Raw genomic sequence first — 19,366 nt, forward strand, 5'->3', positions numbered from 1 at the left:
ATTATTGATAGTAAACCCAAACCCTATTGGTCACCTCACCTTCATAAGTTCCTATTCTGACTGCTTGGCCACAGTGATGTTTGAGGTCTCCTGAAATCAATGTTAGTTCAGAGCCAGTGTCCAGTAATTCTCAATTCTCAATTCTAATTATTTCCTTTTTCTCAGTGCATAGTCCCTAATAAAAGGCCATAGATCCTTCGGGGGAAAGCTAGGAGAAAGATAAGCAGTTTAAATTTGGATCAGTGTAGCAGAGTCCTTCTTCAAAGATGCCTGACCTGCTTGCATCTGTGTGGTTGCATAAATTGGCTCGAGTCTGGGAATTGATTGAGTGACCATGATTCCCTTTTTTATGATTCAAATATGACTTGTCCACTTGACCAAGAACTCTTGCACTTATATTGATTAAGGAAGAATTTTATATATAGCCCAGCTATTTCACTTCTAGGAGCACTAGCCAATGACATAGGTCTCTGCAAGTCATACTGTCTGGCTTACAGCTTTGACCTGGCTGCTCATTACAGTGGACACATCTTTCCTTTAGAGATTATGTGCCACCACTCAGTCTCTGTTACTCAGGGACTCACTGAATTTAAGTTTCTCAGTTCAGTGGCTGCAGTTCCTACCATAATTTCTAACCTACAAAGAAGAGTGATCACAGAAATGTTCAAAAATTCTAGGTCTCTTTTCACAAACATATTTCTCACAGCTATGGTGAAAGTGTCCTTTTTTTCCTCTCCGTGCAGGTGACCAGGTCTTCAGTGCTGCTACCACTGTAACATTCCAGTCTCCCTCAACCTTTGGACCCCTTCTCAACAGTCTACTGTACTGTGCTATACTACTTAGTAAACTATAGTGTACTAAGGCTGTTCTGTTCCGTTGCATTTAGTATAGGCTACCGTGTAGTCCATGTTTCAGCCAACCTACCAAATTGGTAGTGGCCTTTTTAAGCCTCTACACTGCAACATTTATTCCACAAAAAAATTGGCTTAGTGGGCACATGTTACTATATTTGGCCTGATTTGACGTCATGTTCCTTCCACCATTGGCCCCACACTCTTAATATTCATTCCCAGACATGTGTCCCAGATTTATGTATGTAGAAATTAGAAAAAATCATATAGTTCTTCTAGAATGTAATTCACCTTCTCATGGGTTACATTTCGTACCTCACTTTTCAGGACCTATTATATTTGTGTCTAGTTATAGGTCCAGAAGCAAAGGGGGTGTTTAGGAGTGGTTACAGAGAAGAATCAGCAAGGCATCCATCTTGTGGAAGGCCATTACAGTTTACTTAGGCAACCTAGGGTTAATCTCCTCAGACAGGGATTGGATAGCTCTTTTCTACTGGCAAAAAGACTTAGTACAATATAAGGGCTCAACGTCTCCAACTTCATCAGTATCTTCCCAAATGTCCCAATCCAGTTTTCAGGATCCCATTCCTTCCCATTCAGTAGCTTCACTTTAACCACAGACACTTGGCAAAGTTGGGAGTTCAATTTGCATTTTAATTCTACCAGTCACAGGATGAGACTCTACATTCAGTTTGCAACAATCTCAGATAAGTAACCACACAGGAGATAAGGATTTCTTTCATGGCAGACGTAGACAGTTTTAGATCATTTATGAGGCACTTAGGTTGGAAATTTGAATCCCTGAGCTCATCCTTTTCTTTCCCTACTATGTTCAGCACAATTAGGAACAACATTCCAATCTCATTATTGTTAATTGGACAAAAAATATTCTAAGATATGAAATAGATGATCACTCAGAACTTTGTCTCTTAAAATTATTTAATTTGGAATATCCAGTAGTGATATTTTAACATGTCTTAATCCACATCATGCTATAGATCATCCATGCTCTCTTTACTACTAGAAAAAGAGTTATTACTTTAAATCTAATCAGATTGGAAAACCAATTCTAGAAAACTTAGAACCAATTCACAAAACCTTAGAACAGTTCCCTAAAGAATCTGTTTCTGTAGAACCACTTTTGGTACCAAAATCAATGGTTGGTGAGAGACAGACAGACAGACAGGCAGGTACACAGACAGACATGTTGAAGGAAGTGACTCAGGAAAATATGGAGAGAACCAAACCTGAAATGTTCGACAGGCCAGCAGTCTGGAAATTCCATAAAGAGTTGATGTTGCAGTCTTCAGTCCAAAGTTAGTCCAGAGGCAAAATTCCTTCTACCTCAGGGATCTGTCTTTTCTCTTAAGACCTTCAACTGATTGGATGAAAGTCATCCATATTATGGAGAGTACTATGTTTTATTCTAAGGCCACTGATTTAAATATCAATCACATCAATAAATACATTCACCACAATATTCAGACTGGTGTTTAACCAAAATATGGGGCATCAGTGCCTAACCAAGTTGATACATAGTAACTATCACATCTGGATATAGCATTCTTTTTTTTTTTTTAAAGATTTTATTTATTTATTTGACAGAGAGAGATCACAAGTAGGCAGAGAGGCAGGCAGAGAGAGAGAGGGAAGCAGGCTCCCCGCTGAGCAGAGAGCCCGATGCGGGACTCGATCCCAGGACCCTGAGATCATGACCTGAGCCTAAGGCAGAGGCTTAACCCACCAAGCCACCCAGGCACCCTGAATATAGCATTCTATGCAGGTTTTTCATGGAAAGAACTCAGGTAATATATCTGTAAAGAAAGTAGGCAGGATGGTGCAGAAGAAACTGAAAGGCAATGTAGTTGCAACTCTAGTAACTGTCAGTGCTATAGGGAGTCCTAGATCTGATGTGTCTCAATTGAAGCGTGGGGGCTGGGTCTTTGTATCCTTCCATCCATTCATCATTCACCACTGGCTTCCCCCCTAATAACATTGAGTGAGATAGCTTTTTCTATAGCCAGGGGCAATTCTCAATGATGGCTACAGATGCAAGCATGACTGAAAGACTTTCCCAAAAGCTAGTGAGGAAGTGTGTTGGTCTTTAGTAGGAAATCAGATAGAGCAACCCAGTTATACACTATAAAAGATAATGACAAAATTCTGGTTAATAATCACAGGATTAAATTAAATAGCATTTATGAATTTTAAGGAACTCTTAATTCTAAAGAATATATTTTTAGTCAAGATTAATAAATCCAGGGGCGCCTGGGTGGCTCAGTGGGTTAAAGCCTCTGCCTTTCGCTCGGGTCGTGATCCCAGGGTCCTGGGATCCAGCCCCGCATCGGGCTCTCTGCTTGGCGGGGAGCCTGCTTCCTCCTCTCTCTCTGCCTGCCTCTCTCCCTACTTGTGATCTCTATCTGTCAAATAAATAAATAAAATCTTTAAAAAAAAAAAAAAGATTAATAAATCCATATTTTGTTATATGTTTTTATTCATATTCTTTATATTCATATAGTCTTCATATAACAAGTTACTTGAGAAAATTTAGTCCATGGTGTGCATGGCATTTATTTTTGCCTATTTATTTTATATATTGCTGTGCTTGCATTTATTTAACGTATTGTTTTATCATGTTGCTATTTTAATATTATTTTGCTTGGTCCCTTTTTCTATACTGTACCAGGAATGACGAGGGCATATTAAGTGAGAAGGATTACAATGAAAACGCTTTTGGAAATAATATTACAGTTGATTATAGTTAGATTCTTTTAACAGAATGTTTATGTGCAGCTGCTGAATATAATAGCAAGTTGGAGAGATTCCTTGTCATCCCACACATTTCAGTCCATTTAGAAAATAAATAGCAGTGATAGATGATATTTTCCGTAGAAACAGAAAATAGCAATACTGTGTCTCAAATCACAATTCCCTTTAATCAACATTGCAACATTAAAAAAAGGGGAAAAAAGGGCTAGTGAAAAGATCAATGGATAACATCCAGTTAGAGAAAATTGAAATCCACAAATAATCTGTTCAATGACCGTCCTTGAGTAAATTTACTTTGCAAGTATTTGTAGGATAGAAATAGAATCGATATTCCAGAATTATCATATAATTCTGGCAGTTAAAATATAGCTACACGATGCTTCGGTCTTAAAATGAACAGTAGCAATAGGCAGCATTTGAAAGCTATTTGCAAGAACTCCCAGTTCTTTATGCAGTCGTTTTCCTATTGCCAGACTCCTCACATGAAGACTCCCAGAAAAAGTGAAATGCTTTCTGTAAAGGCACCTTGTTATACTGTTTTAACATACTGATATTTTTTCATATGGATGTTCTTACCAGATAGCCACTGTGAGGTAAAGCATGCTGTAAAAAATATACGATATTTACTGATTTATCATCATTTCTCTTTTTCTGCCTCTCCTGTTCTGTTACGGTTTCTCCTATGTAGCCCATCCACATTTGCAAATTTGATGAACATGTGAATGAATGACATATATGGATAATATATTTAAGACCATAAGTACTGTTCAGTTCTTCTTCTGGGTATATTTAAATTTCAATAGGGCATAAAATATGTGGCGTAATGAAAAAATGTCTAGTTGTGTATACCAGTCAACAAATACAATGAGGAATTATATAAGGAACTTGAGTCTCCTGCCTTACTAAGAGGTGAGGTCTGTTCAGAGGTACCAGAATATTTTCTTTGTTTCCAGCATTATGATTTTGTTGAACTTATAAGCATAAACGGTAGAGTCTAGAATTTTTCTTTTGGTCTCAATTATCTTTATTTTCAAATTAAGAAATGTAGTAATTAATTTTCAGTACAGGTATTGAGTAAGAAAACAACTACTTGTCATTTATTGAAGAGAAGAGAAACAAACGTTTTAATAAGGACCTAGACAATTTAAGAAAGGTTATCATGGCATAGAAATATTGTTGCTACTACAAAGGATTGCTTATCCTTATTTAAAGGATAAAGGATTATTTATCCCTTCTTTAAAGCTGATTATGTCACATTTAAATTTATTTTTTTTCCAAATTATCTGAGAACATACAGTCCGAAATTTGGAGTTATATATTGTTCTATCTTGTGTATTTTGTGATCAGTTAAGGCATTTAAGTGAACACTTAACATGTATGTATTATATTATGTATCTTTTCAGTTGATATAATTTTATAAAACTATCAGTGACTTCCTTAATTGGCCTGAAATGTGTACTCGATTAATAAGTGATCACACACACATACACACACACATAAATATTTTTAAATTTTATTACTTTTTCAAACACTGCAGTGGTTTAAGACTGTGTCAGTTTAGGTATATATGAGCTCTGTTTCCCAGCATTCTCTGCTGTTTATGATACCGGATTAGTTTGTCAGGAGAGAAATCTGCATAATAAAGCAGCAGTTGAAGCTCTGCTGACTGTTGTCGGTAGTCTGTTAGAGACAAGTGCTGGCGGCCAGTTTATTCTCGGCTTTTTGCTTCAGCACATCATGTTCTAATTCCTAACTGCAGCTGTTGCTGACCAACAATGGTTCAGGCCTACCAGCGGGTATTTTGCAACAAACACACAGGGAAGAGCAACAGAAAAGCAACAGAATCCATGGGCTTCAATAACTTTCTTCACATTTCCATTCTAGCAGCTCTTGCCTCTTGCAAACTCCATACTAATAAAAGCTTTCCTCAGATCCTTTTCAGAATTTGACATCCCCATTGAGTTTCCTGCAATTGCATGAGCTCAATTTCAATTAAAAAGAGAGAGAGAGAGGAAAAAAGAAAAGAAAACAAACAAACAAACAAACCCAAACTTAGTGTACTGTTCCATGAAACTCTGTGTTCTGCCTCCCTGATTGACCCCTATCTGGTAGGACAATGAAATAAAGGGCAGATTTGTCACAATTTGGATACTATCAGTTGGATTTCATACATTGATCTGTCTGCTGAAAGGAAGAGGGAGGAAAAGGGTAAGTTGTACCTTTTAGAAACTGTATCTCTGGATAGTGAATTCGGTTCTTATTATTCAGTGAAATAAAAAAAAAAATCAGACACTATCTGGGAGTTTCTACAAAACCCAATTTCTAAGATATTCAAGGAGACCCAATGTTCATCAACAGACTAGCATATAGACCTGAATATGAAGGATTCAGGGGGATTCCTAATGGGGATTCAGGATTTATTCTTGACTGATTGGTGAAGTGGCTAGGCAGGCATCATTGTTTAAACCTTCACTGGAAGCTTCCTTCTAAAGCAGGGCCAGCAGGCTATTTTCATATATATTTCTAGCTTCATGGGTCATACAGTTTCTTTTGTTACTACTCAACTCACCCAGTGTAGCATGGAAAATGGTAGTAGGCCTAATCTAAACTGATGGTCTTGGTCAGAATTGGCTTAAGCAGACCCTTGCTGTAAAAGATCATTGAAGAGGTTCAGCCTTTTTAGTTGAGCCAATGTTATACATTTTTCATGGGGCTCAATTGTCTAATGATCTAATGATAATCAAACACAGAATGTAGAGGCAAAAATTAGTAAATGAATGTAGAAATGAAAAATAAGCCATATTTTATTCTAGAACTTACTCTTATTGATAGTGTGATAGATAGTGTCTTAAATAAGGCCTTCAGTTAGGAGGACATTTTAAAGGTGAAGGAAAAGAAAATGCATGAGGAAAATCTATCACATTCATATTAATTGGCCAGAGACTGATATTAATTAAAAAAAAAAATAACTAAAGTTGGCCACAAAATATATTTAGCTAAAAAGTCACAAAACACAACGTTCCAAACTAAGAAGTATGTTAATGTTTACTGGCATTCAGGGAAAAAAACAAAAGGAAATTAGTGATTACATTCTCAAGATTCAGTTCATCTGTTATTGGAATAAAAATTTCTGAAGGTTATTTCAGCTAAAAATTCAAAGGACGATTTTATTTAATTTGTATCAATGCACAATGCTTATTGTCTTTATTTATATACAATGCTGAAACAATTGTATTCTTCGAGCTGTTGAGTTTTTAAGACTATAGAGCAGTTTTAGGGTCAAAACAGAATGAGGAGGGGCGCCTGGGTGGCTCAGTGGATTAAGCTGCTGCCTTCGGCTCAGGTCATGATCTCAGGGTCCTGGGATCGAGCCCCGCATCGGGCTCTCTGCTCTGCAGGGAGACTGCTTCCTCCTCTCTCTCTCTGCCTGCCTCTCTGCCTGCTTGTGATCTCTCTCTCTGTCAAATAAATGAATAAAATCTTTAAAAAAAGAAAAAAAAAAAAAAACAGAATGAGGAAAAGGTGCAGAGATATCCCAGAAAACCCCTTCCTCCCACATATGCATCATCACCCTCACTATCAGTATTTTCCACCAGAGTAGTCTGTGAGTTATTGGCATCAAATGATAAACCTATGTTGACACATCATCATCGCCAAAGGCCATAGTTTACATTTTGCTTTACTCTTGGTGTTATACCATTCACTTTTAAAATTTGAACATTTATTTAACTAATTTGATATCCTGGTTTGCTTTTCACTATTGTTTAGCAACATTAACCTCTTGAACAGCCTTTTGTCTAAGCTTTTTGAGTATTGAATAAATAACATAGGATGCCTCCTTTCATTATGTTTATTTCTGTGTAGCAAACTTACTGCGAATCACAATATTTTTGGATTTAAAAGATACTTTAAAGTGTATGCAATCTAAATTGCTACGTAGCTTTAGCATCTTTTTATATAATACAGCTTTAAGGTATAGCTATCTAAGCTTCACTTTTAATTATTTAAATATAAACAGTTCATTGTCTATGAATGAAACATGGAAGGATTGTAAGCAAGAGAGTACTTGTATTTGTCTGAGCTTTCTTTTTCTAGGTCTGTTTTTGGAAGGTGTAATATTAATCTTATCCTAGTTATACAACTATTTATCTATCATCTTTCAATCTACCACATCATCTTTTGATCTACGTAGCCATCTATTATAATCCCATGATAAAATAATATCCCGTAATGATTTTTACCATCTTGCTTCTTCCCTTTCTTTGATATTTTATATCTTTGGAAATGAGCATTTATAATTCCTTATGTATGGAGAAAACCTCTTTTCCTGAATGCTTTGAGTGGCTATTCTTTAGAGATATGTATCTAAACCACAATTAAACCCTCCAAGAGATAAAAAGAATATTTAGTGTCATTTCTGGTGATTTTGTAGGTCATCTATGTCTTTGGTAAGAACACGATTAAGTTCTTGATACTATTCTTCTCCAAAATTTTCTACTTATTTATGATTAGTACCCTTGAAAGATCTTTAATCTTAACAAAGATACCTGATTATAAAACCCAGCTTAAGAAACTAAGAAGTGGGGCACCTGGCTAGCTCAGTTGGTAGAGAATGTGACTTTTGATCTCAGGGGTTTAAGTTCAAACCTCATGTGGTATAGAGATAACCTAAAAGTAAAAGAATTAAAAAAACAAAAAAAAGCTAAGAAGTTGTTTTACCATTTCGATTAGGTATCACAGAAAAGGAATTGCAGAAAAAATTATTGGCTGCAATTTTTTTGTTTTTTTTTGTTTTTAATAAACCCTGAGAATTCATGAATCCTCTGAACTACCAAAGTTCTCAATCGTGTGTTAATTTCAGACTTTTATAATAATTTTATAATAATTTCCTTGTCTTGTCTTCACATGAATGTTACAGTCATAATTTAGTCTTTGAATGCAACAATTCTTAAATTTTAAGTATTTTCAGAAAGTTGCTGGAATCACATGAACAAACTGCACTGATTTAGAAGTTATATATTTTACCTGTTAGGGACCAAACCTCTCCTTCCCCCACAAAGTGATTAAATCAAGAGGTGGGGCCTAATTGAGATAATTAGAACTAGATGAGGTCAAGAAAGAACACTACTTGACTTGTTTCACTTAGCATAAACCCCTTCCAGTTCCATCCATGTTGATGCAAATGGTGAGTATTCATCCTTTCTGATTGCTGAGTAATATTCCATTGTATATATTCATATGTGGAACATAAGGGATAGTGTGGAGGACCACAGGGGAAGGAAGGGAAAACTGTATGGGAAGAAATCAGAGAGGGAGACAAACTGTGAGAGACTCTGGACTCCGTGAAGCAAATTGAGGGTTACAGAAGGGAGAGGATGGGGGGATGGAGTAGCTGGGTGGTGGGTATTAAGGAGGGCATGTGATGTGATGAGTCCTGGGTGTCATATGAAACTAATGACACTTTGACCACTACATCAAAACTAATGATGTACTATACAGCGGCTAATTAAACATAATAGTAAAAAAATTAAAAAAAAACAATAATTAAATAAAAAGAAGAAAATAGAGCTCTAATGAATGGGATTAGCACCCTGATAAGTCAAGAGAGAGTTTGCTTTCTCTAGCTTCTCCCTGCCATCTGAGGATATAAGGGGCAGTCTGCAACCTGAAGAGGGTTCTCACCAGAATGAGTATCCTGGCACCCTGACCTCAGATCTCCAGCATTCTGTGAGAACTAAATTTCTTTTGTTTATAAAGCATCCAATTTATGATATTTTCATTAACAGCTTAAGCTAATCAAGATGGTGTCCTAGACTATATCAGATTTCCTGTGCTTTACAATGTTTGTAATCTTATCTCTATTTGCAATTTGATACATTATACTAAAATTTTATGATGAGCATTTTCTGAAGAGCCAATAAATGTGGAATTAATGAAAATTAGTGTCCCTGGTAAAGGATGGAGACCACAAATGATGTATGTTCTTACAATTTCTACATTTGTATTTGATGCAAAGACATCAAGACCCTGCTGTTATCAGTGCCAATTACAAGTAAGTGAGTCTGTTTTCCTTTTTTAATTAATGTCCTCATTTATATATATTATCAAGAAATTTATTGACTGAGAGCGTATTCTTAGATATGTATCAGTTATCAGGCAAAAAGTTAAAACTATATTGCTTTAAAAATATTCTAAGTTAATGGGGCACCTGGGTGGCTCAGTGGATTAAGCCGCTGCCTTCGGCTCAGGTCATGATCTCAGGGTCCTGGGATCGAGCCCCGCATCGGGCTCTCTGCTCTGCAGGGAGCCTGCTTCCTCCTCTCTCTCTGCCTGCCTCTCTGCCTACTTGTGATCTCTCTCTCTGTCAAATAAATAAATAAAATCTTAAAAAAAAATATTCTAAGTTAAATTTATTTCTCTTGTGATTATCATTTAGTTTTGCATTGGTCTATTTTTCATAGCAAACTGGTCTTGATCCATTTTGGTTTTTTAAAAATTTTCAGTGTCCCTGGAATAATTTAACCCAATACTCACAAATGCTGCCTTAAATCATTAATTTGCCCAAGAAAACCTTCACTCCTGCCAGACCTTCTTGAATCTAGATAATTATTCAGGGAATATCTTCTACCATCCAACATATTGCTGAAGGATGTCCACCTGCCAAACAGTGAAATGAAGTAACATATCTTGGCAAACTTTGAAAGGAGAAAAAGCTTCAAAATTTGTAAATGTATTTTATTATTTGAAGATATTTGGCAGCTGTCATTTTTGTGTTATTTCCCCTTTTGTGGAAAAAAAGAAATTCCTTCCATGTTTGACAGCTTTCTCAAGGTCAATGGAGTGTTTCTTTTTTGTACTAGAACTTCAGGTATTTTGATTCCAGGAGAAAAAAAAGAAAAAAAAAGTCATGCCTCAGTGTGTGTGCACAGAGATTTGGTGTCACATCTCCTATCTGGCCCAATTCTCAGTTTCTTAACTCTGCTGGCCCTGAAATATGGTTTACCAATGACAATGGTACCGAAAAGGGGAATTGGATAAGGCTTGCAATTAGATTGCAATTAGAGCATCGGTCAAGGTATTTGGGCTGAGATCAAATCTTAATGTCAGGGCAAGGCTGCTACAGAATGGCCTGATCTGGAATGTTATGCAACAATTTCTAGGATCAAGGACCAGCCTGTGGATCTTTGAATGTTTGGGGCACTAAAGTGGAAGGAAATCATAATTCATGTGCTTTTTTCAGATCAGAGATTTATAGGAATATGCAAAGAATTGTATATGAATGGGAAAGAATTTCATGTGATGTGAAATTATGAAATGTTATTTTATGGTTTGACCTTACTTCAAGTATGTGTGTGTATGTGTATATTATTTAAATGTATAATTGTAAAATAAGAATATCACTAGCCTATATTTTGGATTCACATTTTTATTAGTCCTTGGTTATGATGAAATTAGGTTGATAGGGTTTGTTCTGTTCCTTCTAGCGTGACATATTTGTAAATGAGTAATGATTTACTTAGATGAGTAAATCATATTTGTAAATGAGTAATGACTTACTCAGATGAGTAAACTGAGAATGATGAATATTCATTTTTCAAGTATTTTTCCACTATTGCATTAAAAAATACAATTTTTCTACCAAATGGGATATTACTCAAGTTCTCATGCTAAAAATTTATTTAGTACTGAATAATGACATTTATCTGATATTTTTGACATATCTTCAGTGACCTCAAGAATGATCTCCAGTGATCAAACGTGATTTTAAAAAATTGTGGGATTAAAATGCAGAAAAATAGATACAAAGAAAAGAAGCAATTTAAAAATGATATTATTTTGTTTGATATCTCCACTGTTTAGTCTGGTTAGTTTATATGTTATCATTATCTCTTATTGTTTCTTAAAAGCTTATTACTGTAAAAATCATAAATTGATAAATAAATCTAGAAATTCTGAAGAGTAGAAGCAGCCATGTTAAGTATGAAATTGTTTTAAAAGTCTGAGATTAAAGACATACAATATATTATGCTGAAACCAGCTCAGATCAGATCAGCAAGTACAATTATGCTCATTTATTTTTCTTCCAAACTGCGTGTTTGGTGATGTCAGGTTGTAGCTTGAAAGTAACCATTGTGGGAGTACTTACACCACAGAAGTTGGCAAAGGTAAAAAATTTAGGACTTTATCTTTTTCTTAACTTCTTTGAGTGTTGGCTATTAAATATTTACTGGTATACCAGCAGATTAGTATAATAAAAAATAAGAACATTCTGTAGAATGTTAAATATTTGTTTTATTTGTTGCTACATATGGGGAAGAATATAAAGTTGCTTTCAATTAAATATGTAAAGATGTCTATTAAAAGAGAAAGCATGAAGGTTACTAACTGGTCTGAAGTACACTATCAATAATAAGATGCTTTTCAAGTGTGCTTAAAATTTCCTCATGGCAAGATAAGTTATACTTTAAGAAAACAAATGTAAATAAATGTAAATTAGTTCCTTCATAAAACTATCTTTGGGGAAAATAAGTCATAAAACCTCTATTGTTTAATTTCCTTAACTTAAACGTTATTTAATGAAAGTGTCGTCTTTGGAAGAGTACATGTTTTTTATGAGCTACTTTATCAGAATTATAGGTGAATAAAGTCTTTAATGATATAAACTACAGTGCTAAAAGGATAAAAAGTAGAATGAAAATTGAGAGGAATCAGATTTGGGAAACAAGTTAAAACAAAACTCAATCTAACATTATGCTTCTTTTTTCTCTTAGTATTTTATCATTTATATAATTTAAAGAGCCATGATTATTGTTTCAACTTAATGCTGGAAATATTTCCCTTTAAAATGTTGCTATTTTTGTTGTTAAAACAATCTAATGTTTAATTAGAGAAGTAGGATCTCTCAATTTTTCTACTTGAATTTTATTTTCCAACCTAAACAAATGGTTTTGTGATTAAATTAAGCATGTATCTTCAGTGATGTTGAGGTTACATGCAACTTGCGTGTTTTAAATGTAATGATCTAGTACATTCTTTATATTTTGTTCAGTTTTGAATCCTTCTACAAATAAGCTTTTAAAAAATTATTGCTACTAGTATTGTGATGATGTACATGTAAGGGCCTATTTAGCCAGAGTGATTCCATCCTGTTAAACAGTGATTTTGTTGTTTATGCAGTAAAACTTAAACTGACCCTGCCTCCCCCCACCCCACCCGCACCCCCCCCACTGCCACCCCTCCCACCGCCACCCAGGGGAACTTACTTAAAAGCAAGTCCCAGAAACCAGTAGAATATATTCGACCAGTCTCTGATAACAGAGCCCAAATGCAGGGATGAGTCGGGCCAGGTGGAGACATCCAATCAGTGGGTCTGTCTCCCTTAGCTACCTCCTCATACTGTCTCCCTAGCTACCAAGGAGTGTGGGCCCCGCCTTTTGGGCGCCAATTCTGACCAAGGTGATAGGCTGGTTCAAATAGCTACTATGGGGTGAATTGTCATTTAATTAGGCAACCGTGTTTGACCTAGCATAACTGTGCAGCTTTCTCTGTGTGTTACAATCTCGCTGGCCACCTGTGTAGTCCAGGCTCAACCACATGGCCTTTGCACTATAAAGGTTAGTCTGTGAGGCTGGGAGTGGTCACCCTCTCTGTAAGAGGTGGCCCTGAACCATCGGTTTGATTCTCGATGCTTGGCAAGAAATAAAGCTTTGCTTGACTTTTGCTTTGTATCAGTCTCACTCCTTTGATCATGGACCTATCACTGGGGGAACTTTCAGTACACATGACTAATTGATATTTGTGTTAACAAATCATTTCAAATGATTTAAACAAGTGCTGCATATGATAACTTAGATTCTACCCTCCTACCAAAAAAAAAAAAAAAAAAAAAAAAAAAAAAAAGGAATAGATACAAGTCATAAAGCCCATGAACTGAAGAGCAGTCTTCACCGACTGGGAAGAAAGTCAGGATACCTCTGGGGGAGGTAGAAAAGGGTAATGATGTTCTTCATTGAAAGTGGTTTATTATAATATCAGTTAATAAAAGATCCAAAAAATAAACCGATCTCTCACTTGGGACTAGGACACGTCTCCAATAGCATGAATGCTTTTAAAATTGCAGAATTTGGGGCACCTGGATGGCTCAGTGGGTTAAAGCCTCTGCCTTCGGCTCAGGTCATGATCCCAGGGTCCTATGATCGAGCCCCGTATCCGGCTCTCTGCTCAGCAGGAAGCCTGCTTCCTCCTCTCTCCAACTGCCTCTCTGCCTACTTGTGGTCTCTGTCTGTCAAATAAATAAATAAAATCTTTAAAAAATATAAAATAAAAATAAAACTGCAGAATTTAAATTAGGTGGAAAATTAACAAAAATCTTTCAGTTAAAATCCCAGTTTTCCTAAATCTTAGGAAGTACCTCCTGAAAATGGGTCGTCTTATAATTCAGAGGATAGGGGAGTCTGGGTGGCTCAGTCGTTACGCATTTGCTTTTGGCTCAGGTCATGATCCCAGAATCCTGGGACTGAGCCCCACATCGGGCTTCCTGCTCAGGGGAAGGTCTGCTTCTCCAACTCCCACTCCCCTCTGCTTGTTTTCCTCTCTCACCGTCTCTCTCTCTGTCAAATACATAAATAAAATCTTAACAAACAAACAAACAAAAAAAAGAATTCAGAGGGTAGAGCATTTACCTAACAGCATTGTAGCAAAGATTAGAGAGAATGGAAAGGCAATAAATTAAGTAGTAACAATCATTAGCTGCTTTCTTGATTTGCTTAGAATTTGTGATCCAAAGGTCCATTTTCATATATAGTCATTATTGTTGCTTTCTAAATGCTTTATTAATAACCTACTTATTTTAGATTGTGCTAGCTACAAGTTGGGCAAAGTTTTAATAAGCCCAGATAAGAAAAGTATAACACTGAATTCCTCTGCAACATCCCTGGCTAATTTCCCTCAACCTTTGCTTTCTTTCCTGGCCTCAGAGTTCATTCCCTCCCAGCTCTGCCCTACAAATTAGAAGCACTTTTATCTGAAGCTGTCAACCTAGTCTTTCAAAGATTATTCCAAACTCTTCAGCCTTATCTATAGGGAGGAGAGGGAGTGGCCTGGAGCGCTAATAAGTTTTTCAAAGGACTCTCTGAACAAGGAGATAGTATTAGCCTGTAATGAGAGGAAGGGAGTCTTGTCAAATGTGCTCCAATTAAATGTTACAGACTTCCCCCAGGAGCAGCTTCTTTCTTTTGGGAATTGAGTAATGTTTGGTAACTTTATTCCTGGGGCTAACACTGTTTTGGTTTTTTTTTTTTTTTTTTTTTTTTTTTTTTTCAGACATGCCAGAAGAGAGACGATCGGAAGGATGATATCCTTTCCTGTCCTTTCAGGATTCAGAAATTCACTGCCAACACAAGTCAGTTTGTGCTCAGGCAGGCTTTCTTAGTAAATAATCTAAATAATCTAAAAAAAAAAAGAGAGAAAGTTCATGCTTCTGTGTTAGCCACCAGAATATCATTCATTACACTTCCCTAGCCAACTTGTTTGACTGGACAGACCCCTCAGTGAGAGGGACTGTGGTCAAATTTACTCACAATTGACCACTTTTGCCCTCTGGCTTTAAAATATTTAATTATATATAGAATTTTTAACACACACACACACACGATTGCTCTTAGAATTCATTAGATTTCCACAGAACTTAGTAATTTCCCAGTGACACAGTTGTAAATGATTTGAAATGTATTTTAAATATATGGCCATACCTTTTCATTTGCTCAGGATTGCTAGTTGCAAGGAAGGCTAAATTTTTTTTTTTTTTTTTAAGATTTTATTTATTTGCTTGACAGACAGAGATCACAAGTAGGCAGAGAGAGAGGGGGAAACAGACTCTCACTGAGCAGAGGGCCCAATTCGGGGCTGGATCCCAGGACCCTGAGTTCATGACCTGAGCCAAGGGCAGAGGCCTAACCCACTGAGCCACCCAGGTGCCCCAAGGCTAATTTTGATGGGGTATTTCATCATCTCCTTTTCTTCAGGCAACTGGAGACCACTTATAAAATTGCTAATTGCATTCATCTTAAGATACAGCTGAAGTGAAATATAGCCTATTTTCTTAACTTTATTTAATGACACTAATAGAAATTGCAAAACAAATTTTAGTCCTAATTATATAAATTAATAGTATCCTTAGAAAATCAAAAATTTAAAATGGTAAAGTGTTTAGATAAGAAATATCAGAGTTCTAGTAATAATATTAAACATCATTAAATATTAAAAAACATGTTTAAAGTATTTCAATTCATAAAACAAGTTTTCAAAATACATTTTTAAAGGCAAAAAGTACCTGAAATGTAATCCTGTTTTTAAAATATCAGCATAAATTTCCTGTTATGTTACAATCATATATTTTATTTAATTGTACTAAAACTGTAGCTGAAGGGTATTTTGAGGGAAGAAGCAACAATAATTATTTATCATCATTCCTATTTCTTAAATTTGAGTATTAATGTTGGTCTCAGCCAATTAATAACAATGCTCTCTGGGCCTGGGCCAGTGTTACTTGTACAGAGCACTCCATAGGGTCCAGTGCTGTGGCTGGAACCAGCCCTTGTGGTTCTTATTATGATTTCAGGACACACTTCAGCAAAAGCCATCAGGGAACTTTGAGGAAAATATTTATTACTCAGAAGTCCTAGAGGGTACTTGGCATGACTAAGAGACCCGCAGAAAGGTCAGGGGAGAGAAAAGAACAACGGGGGGACCAGGGGCTCTGACTTTATTAGGGTCCAAGGGTGGGGTATCTAGGTTTTTGCAAGTTCACTCTTTATTGGCTAACTTAAAGTCAAAGAGTGGGAATTAGGGCATGGGAAGGGAGCAGCAGGGTCATTCAAGCAGTTACCTAGATTTTTCCAGGGCTTTCTGAAAGAGGGGACTCTGAGTGGGAGCAGCCTAATTTTTTCTGGTTGTTCTGCTAGCAACTGTATCACACAACTGGCAATATTCTTATTCAAGATGGATGTCTTTCAAACAGATGTCTGGCAATCAAAAACTGAATGTCAGGCACCTACACTCCATTGAGTGCTGATCCCTAGGGGCAGGTTTTCTCTGTTCCATGTGGTTTGATGCTGGGCTGACACGGAAAGCTGACATTTTCAAAATGATTTCATTACTCACGTATTTTTTTACTCAGTTGAAATGACTAGAATAGTTCAGGGCTGGTCAGGCATCTCTTTCTCTTTTTCCACATGGCCTCTCTATGTGGCTAGTGTGGGCTTTCACACAGCTTGATGGTCTCCCAGCTTCTTATATACTGTCTCCAGAGCACAAAAGTGGTCAATACCAAACATTCTCACTACTTGGTGCTAGAAGTTCCAGAATGCCACTTCCTTCTACTTCTGTTGGTTATAGTAGTCACGTGTAGCTCATTCAAAAAGGGATGAAGTAGACTTCATCTCTTGATCACGAAACATCAAAGTCACATTGCAAAATGGGAGCGTTTGTGTTATTTTAGGAAACATCATCTGCCAAACTCTTTAAGATCAGTTTCTATGGAAGATGAGAATTCATTCCAGGATAACCAAGAGTTAAATATGATAAAGTGATAAGTATGACTCACTGACAAAACCTGCACTGTTGAGAGAAAATTCAGAGTACAAGAAGGAGTTTATCATTAAGATAGATTTAGAATTAGATATAACTTAGATTAGAGAAGTCCTATAAAACATATAATCACTAATATAACTGCTTTGGTATTCTTGTGGAAAAAATATTAAAACCAAACTGGAAGACAAGCATTTTCTCCCCTTTTGGAGGAATAAAGTGCAACCTCTACAATTCAGCAATGCCTGATGGCACAGCTCAAATTTAGACAACACCCAGACACCCAGGCATATGGAAGAGATGGATAATTTAGCAGACTTGGTGAATGGCCCTCAGCATCCACAGTCTTTCTACTATTTTATAGTTGCCTATGCTACATAGGTTAGATTACATTTCCCAGAGTCTGGGAAATGTCTAGAGGTATGAAGGCGGATCAGGTATAAATATAAACAACTCCATAAGATGTGACATAAGAATGCGGTAAAGTCCATCTTGCAGCTCTTTTCTTTTTTTCCCCGGCTTATCTGCAGGCACGAAGATGTTGGGCATTTTTGCCACAGCCTTCCAGTGTACAATCACTGGCTTTGTTGATGTTGAAAGTCTTTGAGTTGGCACAGACAGTATCTATATGATCTGTGGCTGATACCCAGACATCATGTAATTGAAATGAAGAGTTCCAGTTCCCGTGATAGTTTTCTGATTCCTACCTTCCTGGATAGCCTTAATCTAGAATCCACTCATCTAGTTCTTCTAATAATGTTGGTAATATCTAATCCCTTGATGGTTAACTATTTTCTACTTAAAACAGTTGAAATGGTCTCTCTTGTAGCCAGGTTTGCCTAAGACGGTCAGTATAGTACATGTCAGTAGGGGAGGGGAATTCTCTTAACCCAGCACATACAGCTGTCCTTGTGGAGTGAAACAAAAATAGTCAAGGAGAGCCACTGGGGTCTTTGTGGGGTATCTGAAATATTTTCCCTTAAACACTTGTGAGATAACTCAAAGGGATCTTTACAGAAAAATTTTAAGGGACTACACAAGCATACACAACTATCAGTTGTATAAAGTTTCTGTCTTTCTTGAATAGTGCTTTTTGAATAATTCTATCTGAGAAGTAGGTGGAAATGTTTGGCATTTGGGCCTGGTTCTATATTTTTTTATAGCTTTATTGAAATGTTGGGTTCTATATTTTTTTATAACTTTATTGAAATGTCATCAGCATATAATCTGCATATATTTAGAATATACACCTAAATAAATTTTCACATAAGTATATACGTTGAAACCATCAGTTACATCCAAATAATGAATATATCCAGCGTCCATAATGGTTTTCTCCTGACCTTTGGAGACTCTCCCATGTGTCTTCTTCATGTCTGTTGTTGTTCTCACCCCTCTCTTACACCTGTGGCATCAGCACCAGCAACAACTATCTGCTGTCACTTTAATTTGAAGTTTTTAGAACTTAGGTACTTACTTCATATAGTACCTACTTTTCTTTTTCCCTGCTTCTTCCACTTGGTATAATTTATTCAAAACCAATCCTTGCTGATTGCCTATGTTAATAGCTTGATTATTTTTATTGATGAATAATATTCCACTGTGTGGTTATACTACAGTGTGTTTATTCATTGGTTGACAATCATTTAGGTCATTACCAGTATGGGGCTCAATAAAGCTTCTAGGAATATTCAAGTACACATCCTTATATGTATACCCTCTTATTTCTCTTGGATAATTACCTGAAAGTGAAACAGTTAAATAATATAGCAGGTATTTGCATTCCCATTCACAGCTTGAGTTTTATTAAATTACATTCCAACTAAAAATTACACTTTTACAAAAATGTAAAGTGAAATCTAACTTATACTAATCTAACATATTTGCCATTTATGTACTCATACACATATTTGGTACACATACATATATATATATGTCTTTATAATTAATGTATATGAAAATTTGTGTACATTTTACAGATATGGTATACACCTTATTTATGTTTGCACATCAACAAAAAGAAAAGATTATTATAATAGGTTTTCAGACTTTGTTTCATTCCGTGTTCTCATCAGACACTACAAGATAAAGCATGTTGTTTTCCATAGTTGATTTATCAATTGGGATTTAGATATTTAATTCACAATTTTTAATGACTA

This window comes from Meles meles, chromosome 14, assembly GCF_922984935.1.
Source record: "Meles meles chromosome 14, mMelMel3.1 paternal haplotype, whole genome shotgun sequence".
Lineage (NCBI taxonomy): Eukaryota > Metazoa > Chordata > Mammalia > Carnivora > Mustelidae > Meles > Meles meles.